Source organism: Hesperophylax consimilis, chromosome 6 (assembly GCF_061612785.1).
Source record: "Hesperophylax consimilis isolate HC1 chromosome 6, BYU_Hcon_1.0, whole genome shotgun sequence".
In the NCBI taxonomy this organism is placed as follows: Eukaryota; Metazoa; Arthropoda; class Insecta; order Trichoptera; family Limnephilidae; genus Hesperophylax; species Hesperophylax consimilis.
This window is the reverse complement of record NC_142841.1, coordinates 33445201-33461434: the sequence shown is the minus strand read 5'-3', so window position 1 is coordinate 33461434 and position 16234 is coordinate 33445201. Positions and strand designations below refer to the sequence as shown.

The 16234-nt window shown below is 33.0% G+C and overlaps 1 protein-coding gene across 7 annotated transcripts in view; it reads right to left on the bottom strand.

Annotated features, from left to right (window-relative positions):
• The window catches only part of LOC149423230 (acetylcholine receptor subunit alpha-like), a 502266-nt gene that overhangs the window by 17639 nt on the left and 468393 nt on the right, over positions 1-16234 (bottom strand). The window lies entirely within an intron of this gene.

The following is a 16234-nucleotide window of genomic DNA, read 5'->3' as shown; positions in this document are numbered from 1 at the left end:
TGGTATAATTTTTTTTTGAATTATGCATTGTCTTACTGCACTTATATTAATAACTACATCACTTGCAATAGTGTTTTTGTTTACACATAATTGTTCTTTAATTTATTGCCATTATTTTCCTGTTTTCCACTGTACGCTTGTAATTCGATTATCACTGTATTGTAAAATCCATTATATGGCGTTTAAATAAATATATAAATGGTAATGTATATATTAATCGAATATTTGGTATCATTGATTAATTATGGAAAATGTCAAGCAAATCGCCGCCTCTGGACTCTCTGCAGCAGTTGATTCGTTTGAGATGATATTCGATGCCTTTTTCGTAAGTTTATCTCGGCTATAACTTGGCGGGCGTTAGTTTTTAGGTGCTCTAACGTTGCAAGTTTGTTGGCGTAGACACGACTACCCCCACAAGAAAAACAATTGTATCAATATTCATGATATGATGGTTGACTATATTCTTGTTATAGTCAATTACAACACACCTAATTATTGAAGAATTTAAAGTATTAAAATTTAATAATCTTTTCCGAAAAAACACAATAATTCAAATAATAAAAGAAATACAAAATCACAGCTTTTTAACAGAAAGCCTTACTCGTCAAATAACAGATATTTCAAACACAAAAATGTAACACCACTTTTGCACAACATCATTACATATAGCCAGGGAAAAAAATACTTCAACAGCCTACCCGAAAATATCAGAACAATCAAAAACGATAAACACCTACTAAAAGCGATTATATAGAAATTCAATGTAAAAATAATGAAACTATCTTCTTAATAAATATAATTTTTAATTTGTTTATTCACATATATTTTTTAATAATCATATTTCTTTAAATCATAACTAATTAAAAACTCTAAATATTCTTCATTTTAATGCTCACATAGAAGCGCCTGCTTCTATAAATGATAAACATTTTAAAAAATATCAAAAGAGGTGAACACTTTTTACGAATGATTTTAGTTAAGATAAATGATTATACTCTGTAAACTGATTAATTATTTAATAAGATAAGAAGAAGGATCACCGACTTATGCTTTGAAACTAGTCAATATACGTGTACCTACTCGAAACACTATGCATAAGGACCTATTTTAATGCCGAAGTTCACAAACAAATACCAAGCAAACTCGACAATTCTTCAAATCTTCATCGCTTAAATATTAATATACATACAAATGATATCGATATTTTTAACATAGCAAAATCGATGTTTAAAACGTACATAATTTTTTTTCTCACAATATTATTTCTGTAAGTTTTATATTGTAAACATTTTTTTTTCAATTCTAAACCATAAACAACTAGTGTTTACCACTAATCATAGGCATAAAAATATATCCATTTTATGTACCAAATATAAAAGCCCCATGGGCGTATAAAAGAGTGAATGAATAAATAATATTATCCAATTGATCACATCACAAATAAATAGATAAAAACAGCGAATCTATTTGGAATTGAATGTCAAGTGGGAATATTTGAGGGCAAACGGAGAAAAAAATGACCTTTGATAATTTATTAAGAATATCAAATTATTGATAATACCGGTTAATAACGGGATTGCAGACCTTACGAATGAATTTACAGGTTTCCCGTTAAACTTTTACTAAATTACGAATATACTATCGTGATGTCGGAACACGCGTTCACAAAATTTTTAATATTATAGCATATCGATTTAGGCAAAATATTCTTAATTTGATGTTTTATTAATAAGGCCTGTTAATTTATCGTTAGGGCAAAAATCGATTTCTCTCCGTGCGTAATATTATTTTGTCTAGTCTCGAGGAGTTAACTGATTTTCGTATGTACAGGTTTTTCCAATAAGAGATGTTGTAAATAGCCCGCTATTTCGGTAGATAGTACTATAGAAGCTGTCATTTTTTGACATTTGACAAGTAGAAACTACGCCACTAATAAAAATGGAATGATACACGCTTCAACAACGCATTGAAATTATTAAAATTCACTTGAGTGAATCAAATGCAAATCATCTGGAGTGATGAGGCCCATTTCCACCTCGTTGGCTTCGTCAACAAGCAAAATTGTCGCATCTGGGTCTCGGAAAACCCAAGAGTTATTGTTGAAAAGCCTCTCTATCTTCAACGTGTGACTGTTTGGTGCGGTTTATGGTCCGGCGGAGTCATTGGACCTTACTTTTTCGAAAATGAGGCTGGAGCAAAAGTTACCGTGAATGGATTGCGCTATCGAGAGATGATTAATGATTTTTTATGGCCGGAATTGGATGTTATTGATCTGGACAACGTTTAATTTCAACAAGACGGCGCTACCTGCCACACAAGCAACAAAACCATTGATCTTTTACTATTGAATATCAAAATAAAACCTCTTATTGGAAAAACCATATATCTTTTACGATTGAATATCAAAATAACACCTCTTATTGGAAAACCCGTATTTCATGAAAAATTCTGAAGTGGAAAACCGAATACGTCGTACAGCAAAAATAGGCGAATTATTTTTTTAAAGAATTTTCCTAATCCCAGTTGTAAAGTCATTTGTGTAGGGTTCCAGCTATCAATCAACATCACAAAGTCCAGACCTGACGGGCACACTAAATGAAAAATCCCTGTTAATATATATTTGGCAACGAAAGGCAAATGCGTAGATCATTATTCTCATATGCTTATATTTTAAATAAGTGTTTGAAATGAAATATTTGTGAAACTGGACTCCAAACAGAGTTTATCTTAGATAAAAAACAATTTTTTTTTTTTCTAAAATCTCACTTTTGTGAAGACTCCAGTTAAAATGTATGCGACGCAAACATTATACCAGACGTTAATTACTGTAGCATCATTATAGAAATTGGACAAGGAGGGATTCCTGTGATGTGCCAGGAAATTCCAAGCTCAATTTAATTCCAAAATCAAATGTTAAGTGTCCACTTAAATTTTTTTTGTGTCGCATTAAATAAGTATATGATAACAATTCCTCCAGATTTCGGTAGTTTATACAACTGCTGTTACTAATTATATTATTTTGTACAAGAAACCTGTAAATAAATAATGCTACAAATATAATTATTCATTATGACGTAAAAATTTTGACATTTCTTACGAAGTTAATTTTCATCACTTTTCTTGTGTGAAATATAAAAATTACATCAAAATAATGTAGATAAAACTATATTTCTGATGATACCTCAAATCTATTATTTCCACAATCAATTTATATAAAAAATAATGAAAGAAGACGCTTTGACACTAAAAACGCGGCAAATATTTCGTTGGCATTCCACAGAAAAATTCTTTGTAAAAAATCTGAAAAGCTAGAAGTCATTCCGGTATTATTTGCTGCGTAAAGAACGAGAATAGCCCAAGCGATTGTGACCTTGTTTTTTATACAAATTCCTTATACATAAGGGTCAAAATCGCACATTTTTTTTTTTTTTTTTAATTTGTGCTTAGATAATGTGCAGCACTCACATATGCGGTCCCGGCATATGACGAGTTTTAATGAAATAAATTATAAGACTACAAAAAGCTATGAGAATAACGAACTCCAGTGAAAAATATTATTGCTTAAAAAAAAGAATCAATAATCGCTGATTCTGAACGTATAAGTTTTATTATATATTATTATAGGTAGAATTTATGAATCGTTATTTAAACATTAATAAAATACCATCACATTAAAAACACACCGTTTGATTGGTACGACTGAATCTGCTGATTCTGAAATCACAACCAGTCTACTTGAGTAATATCTGTGGTTTTCAATGTTGTTTTCCTTCATGCATGTTTTTAAACGCCGCGGCGCGCCGGTTAATTATTTATCAGGCGCGGTCATGATTGTCATGAATGTATATTTGCACTTTGGTTCAATACAATAAAATAAGTGACGAGATGTTAACATTTTTCTTAGTGCTATTCAATATTTGAATCCGGTAATTTAAGAATAAAAAAAATTTAAAAAAAACGTAGGCTTTTTGAGACTAGTGACGTCACAAGTCACGAGAATAGATTAGGTAACTATAAATCTATTTATAAACCACAAATAAATATGCGAAATCATTTATGAAATGTTTTTCGTATTGAAATGAATAAAGGCCTTACTAATAAACTCGTTTTGTTACCATTTACAATGGTTGTTTATCAGTTGTATAAAAATTTAAAACACTTTTATTAGTAAGAGGGTAGGCGTTTAAACATAATTTTAGTAACAATGCACAATATCTTCAGATTTAAATGGTTTATTGATTAAGGGTTCATGAAAAGTTTTCCATGCAAGGGTTGTTTTTTTTTAATTGATAAATATTGCAGTATGTTATTGCGGTATGAATTACGATAATAAATAAATTATTTAGATGAAAAACTACCGACATTTTGTCATAAAACTTTAAAATGTCCCTCTTTTGAGTTTTGTGAAAATGAAAGCAGGGCAATCGTACGAAACATATAAAAGACTGACATCAAGATTTCACAAAAGTCGAATTAAAAATGAAACTTACAACATAAAATAAGTCATAAAATTTGACAAAAAAGACATTAGCACAAGACCATTTATGGAATCGTTTTTTATTTTGAAATTTTTAAAAATACCATTTAAATTGAATATACCAAATAAAAAATATTACTCATTTGGGCCTGTCTGTCTTTGTAACTCTTGTTTAATGACTAGGGGTCACGATGAAGTACCTACCTATTAAACAATATCATTTCGGCCTTGATGTTATGTGATGTAACAGTCTAAAATTCTAAATGCAGAATTTTTACTATTTTCAGCATAAATACAAGAAATTTATAATCAACAAATTTAATAAATAGAAAGGAAGTAGGGAAGGGAAGGAGATAGAGAAGAGTAAATGTGCATTGGTTTGAATAGATTTGCCTTCCAATCAGTTTGTCGGTATTCAATTCTAGGGCCGTGGCAATTATACATTTTTTTTTAATTGAAGAAGAATATAATACTGATATATCTAAACGAAACATGAAACAGAAAAAAATATAACGGTCTATTCATCTAATGTGTCTCTGTCTTACCAGGAAAATGTCTTTAATCACTAGACCATTGGGACCTAATTATTATACATGACACATGGGTTAGATTATAATTATTATAATATAGGCAGGTATGTGCCTATGTAAATTAACGCTCTGTTCGCTGAACCAAAAAGATATATATTCGCAAATGTGACTAACGGAAGAGTTGGCTGTGATGTTCGGTGATATGGTTCTTTTGGTAGCGCTCGTATGGTGGAATGGAATTCACAGGCACTCGTATAAGATTGAGTTAATTATAACTCCGACTAAAATTCTAATTGAAACGGTTGTTTTATCGGTAACGTGTTTTGGTCAACTGTCATTAAATGACGTTATCATTACGGTTCCGGCGCGGGCATTTAAATTCAACTCAAAGAAACACTGCGCAGATTCAAACCGGTTAAATTTGAATCCTAGCCTCCTTATTGGTTGGAGCGGAAAAAGCGTCAAAACAAAGCGTCACGAAACATATTTCATATTCAGCATTTGCCTCAGCCCGGGTAAAGAACCCGGTGAGGCCTACATAATCAAACAATGTTTTAAAATATATTAAGTATTGAATATAACATAAATAAATTAACAATGTTATCTTGGAATTTTTCTCATGTTTTTGGCAGCTATCTTTTTGAATAATCACAAAGTTCTAAAGAATTGACTTTAAACCTAGAAAATGTCTCGAATAAACATAAATTTTTGATTCTTAAATATCATGTATTTTTCAACTAGTATATTATAGAGTTAATTTATGTCGTGTAATCCCATTTTAACGTAACTGGTGAAACATTATAGCTTTAATTGCCTGGAATAGGGTCGTATATTTCATAAAGTGCAAAAGCTTTTGCATTTTAAAATCCCGTCGAAGTCATAATTACATGGACGTTATTGAATTAGCATTCTTTTAAATCCGAACTTTTAAAACCATTAATTTCAGTTGCAGAGTTGGTTTTAACCTTTTTTCTCGCGTTAATCACATTTCCTACAATTTCAGGATCTGCATATGTGAGTAATCTCATTTTGTTTTCTGCGCATTCATAGCGCTGGTACAAAGGCTCGTGGTGTGATGGTAAATGCAAATGAGGGGTGCCGGATGAGAACTAAAAATATAAGTTAATTTACGAACTTAGGTGCAATCATTATTCAGAGTTTCAGATACTATCAGTATTGCCCTGATGAAAAACCGTCGTTCAGTAATGAAACCTTGATTTAAACGGCTTTAGCCGTGTTTGGTTACTTGATCTCCATAGCCTGGTACTTCTCCGCCTTCCTCTTCCCCATGTCCTCAACTTCCATACTACCTTTTCATTTATTTAAGTTTTTGACCTATAAGGAATCAAATACTTGAGTCAGGCTATGTCAAGAGTCAGAAACAGAACGGTGTATAATTATGTAATGCAATAATAACATCAAAATACTATCAAAACGATAGTTGCTAAACTGTCTCGCTAAGTGATGTTAAAAATGTCATAACCAGTTGAGTTGCTCTGTTGATTGGGGAGATCTGAAGAATCCCAAGCTTTAAGAGTATAAATAAGTGTATGAGAACTCCCACGAGTACACTTAATAGGCATATAAAAGTTAGCCTGTTTCAAAATAAGTGGATTAATTATGGTTAAAGAGGTTAGTTTTAAATGTTTTTGCCTAAAAATAATCCAAGGTGTTAAAATCGACCATTCCTGTTAAGAACAAGGATGGGTACAATAATAGACAGTTCGTATATATTCTCATGTATAAGTAAAGCATAAACCACTTTTTCTATTTCTACGATATGGTTATTTGAGTTTGTATTAATGTGAATGTGCGTGTGCCATGTACGTCTTATTTGAGGACCTCTTAGCCTACCCCTGCTGACAAACGGCGTGATGGTTAGTTAGTTACTGTTAAAAAAACATTAACAAAATCCAACAAAATTGTGTAAATCTCATCATATGTAAAACGGACTGCGCTAAATCATAAATCTATCGTTAAATATCTTGAATAATATCTTAAATTGAAAGACCATATCAATCTCACTATGAAAATCAGTGGCGGCTCGTTTACGGGAGTCTTTTGGTCAATGACCTCCCAAAACGTGCTGCAATAGTATTGATGCACAGACATATGAATATATAGACTAGAAATTAAAGGTGAGGGGTAAAATCAACTGTTGAAGAACGAAGGGGGTAAAGCTGACTGTGATTCGTCAATAAATCAATCTGACAGTCTATAGGCATCTCGCATTATAATATCACCATTTAGTTCTTAAAAGTAAAATCTGCTTTTGAATGAATAGACATTTTTACATGGGAGCGCAAATTACTCGCCACGTTATGAACAAATTTGCGAAGTCCGAATTCGGCAAAATAAATTTCTTCTATTTTCAGAGTCAAATATTTCGTTTACGTATTTAGTTTAGTTTAAGACACTTTTATAAATGTTCATAATTTACTTCCCAGCAACCAACCAGCTTTGTGTTTCGCGTCCAGACGTATCTCGGTGTGATAGTATATGTTTCTACAACTGATCCATATTATACGATGTGAATATGCTTAAAATAAAGTAAAATAATGCTTATATATGGAATGTAATACGACAATTGGGTTTATTCTCTTTTTCACATCTATTTTTACAAGTTTTCATACCACAAGATACCATTTTGCCGTGTTATTTCGTAAAATGAACCGATGATGCCTCGACCATAGTTCGCACAAGAATGATGACGTCACGTTTTCTAAATTCACTTGAGGCCATACGCGAGCACAGCCGGCTCCAATGGAACCGGTATGGGGAGTGGGGAATAATACGCTTTTAATCACTTAGGGCAGGTCTACTAATATTCATATGTCTATGTATTAATGTAAAAAAGGATTTAAAAAACTACCCGATTATTATTTTAGTTTTAGTATTCGTTCCAGTGCCATCTAGCGTCTAAATGAGAAGCTTCTGTATGTACCTACCGTGGGTCACTTCAAGTTTTGTCCCCAAGCTATCTCTTTGTGTTACAGACAAATAAGGTAAAAATTATCACGTCTGACGTATGCTTAGTATCATACAAAATTCATTTTAAAGGGATTTTCGGACATGACCGCAGTGAGATAGATATATTTACGTCCTAAGATTATTAAGGTATTAGAGGGAGATGTGAAAGAATGTCTATCGAAAGTTTTTCGTATGATAAATGATAGCCATCTTGAACATGAATATTAATTAGTTCACAAAATTATATTTATCATTGTTGATATAATTTGAAAGGAATAATTTGAAATGTCAAATTCTGTGGATACCATATCGAAAGAAATCGCAAACAATTAGTTAAATTATGACACACTCGTGGTCAAATAAAGTGACAATTAGTTTAAGTTACAAAGATAAATTAATAAAGAATATTTCATCAATAAAATTCACGCCTTAGAAAGCATAAGCAATAGATTCAAAACAAATCTCGAAATAAATACCTATAGGCTTTAGTGTATGCATAAGGGTTATGCTGCTAATGTCTCGAAGGTTAAAAAACTAGGTTTTTTTTTTTGCCAAGAAGTGTGACCACAACAGAGTCATAAAAAACAAACTCAAAATGAACGTTTGAAATGCCTGGTTTTGGAAATATTTTTACAAAATAATTAAAAAAATTTCATAACTTTTAGGAACCTTAGTAAACATAATAGTATATAATGACTATGAACGTGTATGGAGCAAGAAGTATGTGTCAAGGTAGAGTTGTGTGTCTGTCTATGCTCAAAATGGCGTGAAGACTCAGTGGTTATTTCTCTAGAAGTATATAACGTAAACAAATCATAACACACGTAGAAAAATGATTACAGCTTTTTTATAAAGATAATAATAACATATGTGCCTGCATAACCATTTCCTAGTAAAATATTAGTCATTCAGAATATATCTGAACACGTGTACACGAAGGTGGCCCAGTCCGAATAAATATCGATGCGAAAATATCATTATTTTTAATAAAACAACATAAAGGTGCTTTACTGATTCATTATAAGCCTCCAGTCTCGTTTTTAACAAGAACACGAATAACAATATCAGATTTTTAATAAAACAACAATATTTCATATCAGTAAGTTTACTCCGTGCATGAAGTAGCCAGGGAGAGGTCATCTTCTTCTCAAACGTCTTGTATACAAATGAAAAGGACAGAAGTTAAAATAACAATGATGTCACGTACGACCTCTTTCTGGAACTACTATAATACACCCCTAATGAGTTAGAACAAACTCATTCCGTCCCATTTTAAACACGTTAATAAAACATGACACGTTAAACTGAAGTGGTCTCGCCGTGCCGTGTGGTTCCAACTTCCTTAATATAATATACACAATGAACATTCCAGGAACGTGTGGGACGGTACAAATTATTAATATAATAGTATTTTAGGTATAATGCTCTTTACGTGCCTCATCCCTAGAGTTATGTTCAATACGATTATTTTAAAACTGAGAAATCAAACTGTCCAAAATTTCGGCATTTTGATGAAGAGGGGAATATATCGATATTGTTAACACAGATTATTTATAAACTAGTTCTGCTGTGTAATTATTATTACGTGTGATGGCTGATTTGCCCTCTGAAGGCATTATCAAACTGCCTTTCAGACGGCAAAATAGCTGCCATGCTTAATATTAATTACACAGCAGAATTCGTTAATAAGTCTGTTTTTTATAAATTAAATGATAATATTATCAAAAAAATCTGTCATTTTGAATACATGTAGGATTACGAAAGATTTTTTTAAATATTTATATTGAGGGATCAGTAGGATTTATAGGTCCAGTTAGAAGTTCTACCGAGCCGAACCATCTGATATGAAAATATCTGGAGTCGGTGAATTATTTTCCCATTTGATTTCTGGTGATTTGACTTGTTGTTTTTGTATTTATTATGCTTATGTAATGCACTTACATAATGTAGATTGACTAGATGATCATTTGTGGAAAAGTATGTGGAAGGGCTTAGTTTTTCCTGTGGGGAAGATTTAACCCGGACATAAAGTCGGAAAATATAAATGAAAAACCAAAAATTAAAAGGGAGTTCTACAAATTAAACTTTATAACACTACATATGTTGTGAATGTCGTGACAATTTATATACGTAGGTATTCGTTAACTTTTAAATAATTTTAAATTTATAATTAACTAACTTGCCCGTGATTTATTTACATAGTTTTTCGAAATCAGATGTCAACAGTAATTTTCCAATTATTATAAGCAATAATTAGTCGCCTTACTTTGAACGTCTCGACGTAAAAGGGGTGGGGGATGGGGGTGGTTTTTCAAAATCTCATGCAGATTTCCCTGTTTTGAAGGTCGTGTCCAAAATTCAATTAATCTCGTAATAAAGCAATAGGTTTGTTCATAAAACAAACCCACGCCGGAAAATTCTTTTTTATATGAAGTCCCCGTACAAAAAGTTTTGTCAATCAAATTTAGACAGTAATTTTTCTCTTATTTTGAAAGTTAGATTTGCGAAATTTCGTAAAAAAATCATCATTTGTGGTTAATTGTAAGAATAAAGAACTGACTTCATTATCACTATCACTACATATACTTCATTATCACTAGAGAAAAATGTGATTTATTAAGCTCTGATAAAAAAATATATTCTTATTTTTTGGAATAACTTAGTGAGTGAAACCTTAAATTGTAATATTTAATTATTAAAGAACAAATAAAAATAAGATATGTTTATCTAAATATACTGTCTAGATTGCATTTAGTTCGGGTTGAATCTTGCGATCATACATAAAAATAGTTGCCAATAAGTGCGGTGAGAAAAATGAAGACAATGTTGGTAGTTCTTATTCGAAGTATGATACAGTTAAATATGACCAAAGGAGATAGGGTCTCATTAGCTCAGTTGGTAGAGCGGTGCCCCGGGAAGGCAATGGTCCTGGCTTCGAATCCTAAACGTGACCGTATCTTTATCTGATTTTTCTGTTTCAGATTTTCGTTTAGGAAACGCTAATATTGTATTCAATAATTAAAAATCATTTTTTATGCGTGATATCTTTTTTGCCTTTGGAATATTTTGTCAAATGAAGAAGTCAAAAACCTAAATTAAAAATTATTTAAACTCTATCAATCATCTATTAATATATAGAAGAGTAAATGTGGGTTGTTTTTTTATATAAATCATTACAGTTTCATTCCGAGATTGATGCGATTTTGCTTACTTGACCATCAAAACAAGAGGAAATTCAATGTTTACAAGAGATTTCGAAAAAAACACCCTATCCCGTTTTCCCACCCCTGAAGCAGATAAAAGCCCATCAACGCTGGGTAGGTACTTCAGATATATATTATATAAACATCCTTCCAGATAAGATAAGTTTAATTTCATTACAGACTTATTTCCAGTTCTCTTCGATTACTCCTACGCTTATAGTATATTCTCCGAAACATCGGTCACACTCGAGATCTTTTCCAGTTTAATTAAATATACGATCCAGACAAGATAGTAAAGATGAAGAAAGTTTCTGATGTGGAATAGCAAAGTTTCCCAGTTATTAATTTTACTTAACCGGTCAGCAACGTAAGCAGATATACACGATAAAATAACGATAGCAGTCAAGTACAATAAGCGTGTTTACACGTCAACGCGTGTGTTTCCACAAAAATCGTCATAACTCCGTTATTCTTCTAGTGACATCCCTAAAACAAGAAGTAGAATATTCGTATTGAATGAAGCTTCACATCTCTATTCAAAGTTATCCATAGAAACCCGTAAAAAGACCTACTCAGTGGAAGCAAATTTTACCCGCCAAATCGTAAAACGACGCCAAGAAAGCCGTTTGACGTGCCGACCCGCCTCGCAAGTTTAATTATTTTTTTAAAAATATATTTTGTATGAAATGGTCAAAAAGTGAAGTGACAGAATTGTTTATTGTACATTTGTACGATGAAATAAGTGTTTTTTTTTACATTATCCGTGATTTTAGTATCGTTTTTACATAAAACATTACAGGTGAGTCATTTTTACAATTTTTTCATGTTTCCATTCTAAATTTAAATATTTACAAATGTTAATATTTATTTATGATACAACAATTTGAAAGCCTATTTTGTAACCTTTCTAAAACAATTTTTACTATTCGGCTCCGTTCAGTAATGTTTCATTTATAGAGCTTTGATTGTGAGGCGGTAATAACACAACGTTTTCGTGAAATTGACATTTCGGTAAAGACATCTTAGCTTCAAGTTCGCGAAAAGTCGGAGGGGTTAATACACCAAGGTACTTGGTTTAGGTACTGGTAACATTTAGTCTGCGCTGATCTCATTCCCCCAGCCTCCCTTGTGCAAATGCGATGAAGGTATTGATAATTTTCTACTGTATTATTACGAATATTAGCGTGGGAAAGTACGTGCAGCAGGTACGTGTGCTAGTAGGTTTGTAGGTACCGCCACGTGTCCCGTCCCAAGCGGAAGTTTGATGTATCGTTAATTTCCTGGGAACTCTGACGTTTGACGATTCGTGGTCGTGCATATATAATTGGTAAATTCGATTTATGACTACGACGCGTCGAGGCGGGGAGGGTTTGGGAAGCGAGCCGCAATGAATTCTAAAGGGCTTGCGGTTTCACGGGCAGGACGGCTGGAGGGTGGGTGGGAGAGCCGGGGGAGGTATTAGTTAATTGCGAATAGATTATACAATATAATTAGAATATATAACGAAATGAATTGTTTGTTGCTTTACTTTGTATATTGATTTTGGTGGGTGTGTGATGTAATTAAAATTCATGGTAGAGTCAAGTGGGGTAACCGTGCGCAATTTTTACATTGGGATTTTTGTATTAAAAAGCTTTAGGTATTTTACTCTTTTTTTTGTTTATTAATATGATCGATTATTAAGGCATCTCAAACAACCATAAAAACCTCATATGTTCCATAAATCAAACAGTTATATAAAAAAGTTTACATGCATGTCGATTGCGTACACTTACCCCGTGTGCGGGGGTAAGTATACGCATACCGTAGGGTAAGTGTTCGCACCGCGAAGAGTTGCCCCCCATTGCAATTATCACACTTAAATTGCCCCTTATCGTAGTCTGTGCAGTTCTCATGCCACCATGCTTTACACACAATACATTCTATCCAATCTTCTGTTGGTGGATCTCGATATTTCTCCTTGCATTATGGGCAAAAATAGTCCTTAGAAGCCTGATTTTGTGCTCTCTTTAAACAGTTATGCACGCTGGAATTTCCCGCCTTACGCTTTGTGGTGATTATTTGTGGTGTGACTTTCTTGAAAAGAGGTGGTCGTCCGATTTCCATGGTTTTAAATATTGGTTTTCGGATAATTTTTGCATCTGCATCTCTCTGCTTCTGCTGAAGTTTCTTTTTATAAGGACTTGAGGTAATTATTTCAAACTTGCAAGCATTTTTCAGTTTGCGTAAAACCGCCGAACTTGAACAACGTTAAACCCAATTGCTCTCGCAATACTTGTGAGAGTAGTCTGTATTAAAGCTAAGAGGATTACGTTTTAGAAATCCATACACCCAATCCTTGCCAGTCGTTTTTGTAATGTTGTCAAATCTGTTCTCGATCTTGTTGATTTCAGCATACTCGTCAACAATTTTTCTCACTGTCTGCATAGTCAGGCTGTAGAACATTTGGTCAGTTTTTTTACAATGATCAACGATTTCGGCCTGAAAATAAATTAATAATTATCACATCAATAGTTTCACAAAAAAATGACATCTGCACGATAAATTGAGTACCTATTTATCTAAAAATCTACCTCTTTATCTGGTGTAAATTTCGGACGATATCTCCCCATTGAGGTTGCTATTAATTTTAGTTTTAGGCGTTTACGCAGAGTGGCTTCACTGATCCCAACAATATCTGCAGCAGCCCGCTGACTCTTCCCCTCTTTCATAAGCCTTTTTGCAGTTTCAATCTGCTCTTGAGTGCAAACTGACCTCTCTGGGTGCTTTCTCACGTACACACGCGGCATATTTCATTGTAAAAATATAACGCTAGGTTGAAATATTATGCTATAAAATCAATTTTATCTATCGGGGTAAGTGTTCGCACTCATCCAACTGCGAACGCTTACCCCAGCACACTTACCCCATCACACCAAAATTCAATAAACTTTAAAAATCAGATTAGTGGTTATCTTTATTAGAATTATCACTTTGAACCCGTCTAACTAACAATATTTCACTAAAAATTATCATAGACCACGTCGCTCTGACACAGCTGGTTACACAATAGCACACATCGGTACCGGATATGAAAAATTTAAGAAAAGCACGAAAAAAAAAAATTTACCTACCAGTTTTTATTGACAAATCAGCATCCACTGTACACATGTCCCGCTTCGGCGCGATCCAGAATGCTACTGAATTAAGGAACGCGCGGGCGCTTAACAGGCACAATCTTGTCGGAAACATCACTGCGAACACTTACACTCCGCGTACGGTTACCCCACTTGACTCTATGTACCAATGTATATGTATAGTTCTTAGTTCCTACTTTACCGCAGCGCAAATCTGAAGCAAGTGTATTTTATCCGAATAGAATAGAAAAAATGTATAAATTGTTATGATGTATTAATATGGTAATTTTAAATGTTTTCATCGACATATCCAATAAAAAATATTATTTGAAAAGCTTTCATTTTAGATACGCGGCGCTCTGTAACCTTTAGTAACACCCTGTAAACGTAGTAATATCGACAATTTGTAAAATTAATTAAAGTCCCAGAAATGTGCCTTTTATAATAAATTGAATACTGATGACGTTGCACCCGAAATTGCTTTCGAATTACAGCTTCAAATGAACATGAATTTAATTTAATGTATTATATTTATTGTAAATGTATTATTTTTGTTACACGTCAGATAGTAAGTTTATAAAACGATATCTGCGCTTGTGGAAATAGTTTAAACAAACGTGTTTGAAAATAAAAATCAGTGATAGTGTTAATGTTTCGGCTAATATGAATCATAGTTGAATCCGTAATATTGCGATCAAATTATATTCGCTTTTTTATGTGTAGGTGCTGTGTGTACTGCATTATAACGCGACCGATTGTAAACTGAAGGTCAGATGTGGAAGTTCTAGCAAGGGGACCAAGGAAAAAATTATTTCCATTGCAAAAATCTCGTTCCCGATCAAAAAAAAATCAATGGAAAGCTCCGTATTGATAAAAATGTACTTCAAATTAACCGAGTTTTAGCTATTTCTTTGTTACAACATGTTGAAAAAATACCTCGAGTAGTAGATACACACAAAGGGCAAGGTATTTGTTGTTGAAATGATAATTTAATTCCAGTTTAGAATTAGTTCGGAAATCCTTCTAACACACACGTCTCTGGCAGGCGCAATGAAAGTTTGTTATAAATGTAGGTTTCGTTCATTGGCAACGGCAGTCAGGAAGTTGTAGGTTGGTTAGTTGGTCGGCTGTTCCTCAGTGGCACGTTCTGACAGACTTGTCCGTGTTGCTCCTAGTTACCTACTCCTAACCCGTAGTTCATACTTAGCATACAGCAGTCGCAGCTCGCGGTGCTTCTGGGAAATTAATTAACCCAATTCATCCATGTCACAAACAAACATACCTGCTACCTAATATGTTCAGTAGACTGTGATATTATTCTGACCCACTAAGTATAAAATACCTGAATTTACATTTTATCACTGATCCAGTCACACACAGGCTGATTAGATTTACTAAATTTTTGAAAAATAATATCAACAAAGGGGTATTTTCACTGTTTTTAATATTGTCTAAAATTTTTGTGAAGAAATTGCGATGGTCGTGAAAGATTTTCTACTTACCATTACAATTTCTTAGTAAAATATTAGTAATTCAGAATATATCTGAACATGTTTTCATGCAGGTGCCCTTGTCCGAATAAATGTAATGTAAACTGGCTTCCTCATAACATATTCGTGCTTTATTGAGAGCTTGTTATGAAATTTGTCAAATCATGCGTTATAGGCCTCCAGTCCCGCTTTTAACAGGAAAACGAATATCTGACCAGATTTGTAATAAATTAACGATTAAGACATCACGTCGACTAACGCCTGTGACAGCCGCCTTTCTAGACTTACTAGCCAAAGTAATATTTTAGCTAGTTTGAACTGTTTATGAATGTGCTGTTTTAGTTTTTAAAATCAATAATTATGATTGAAAATATTAACATTACGCGTTTTTAGAACGTTGATTAGAATAAGATAAATTAACTTTAAATCTTCGATACATTTTTGATGT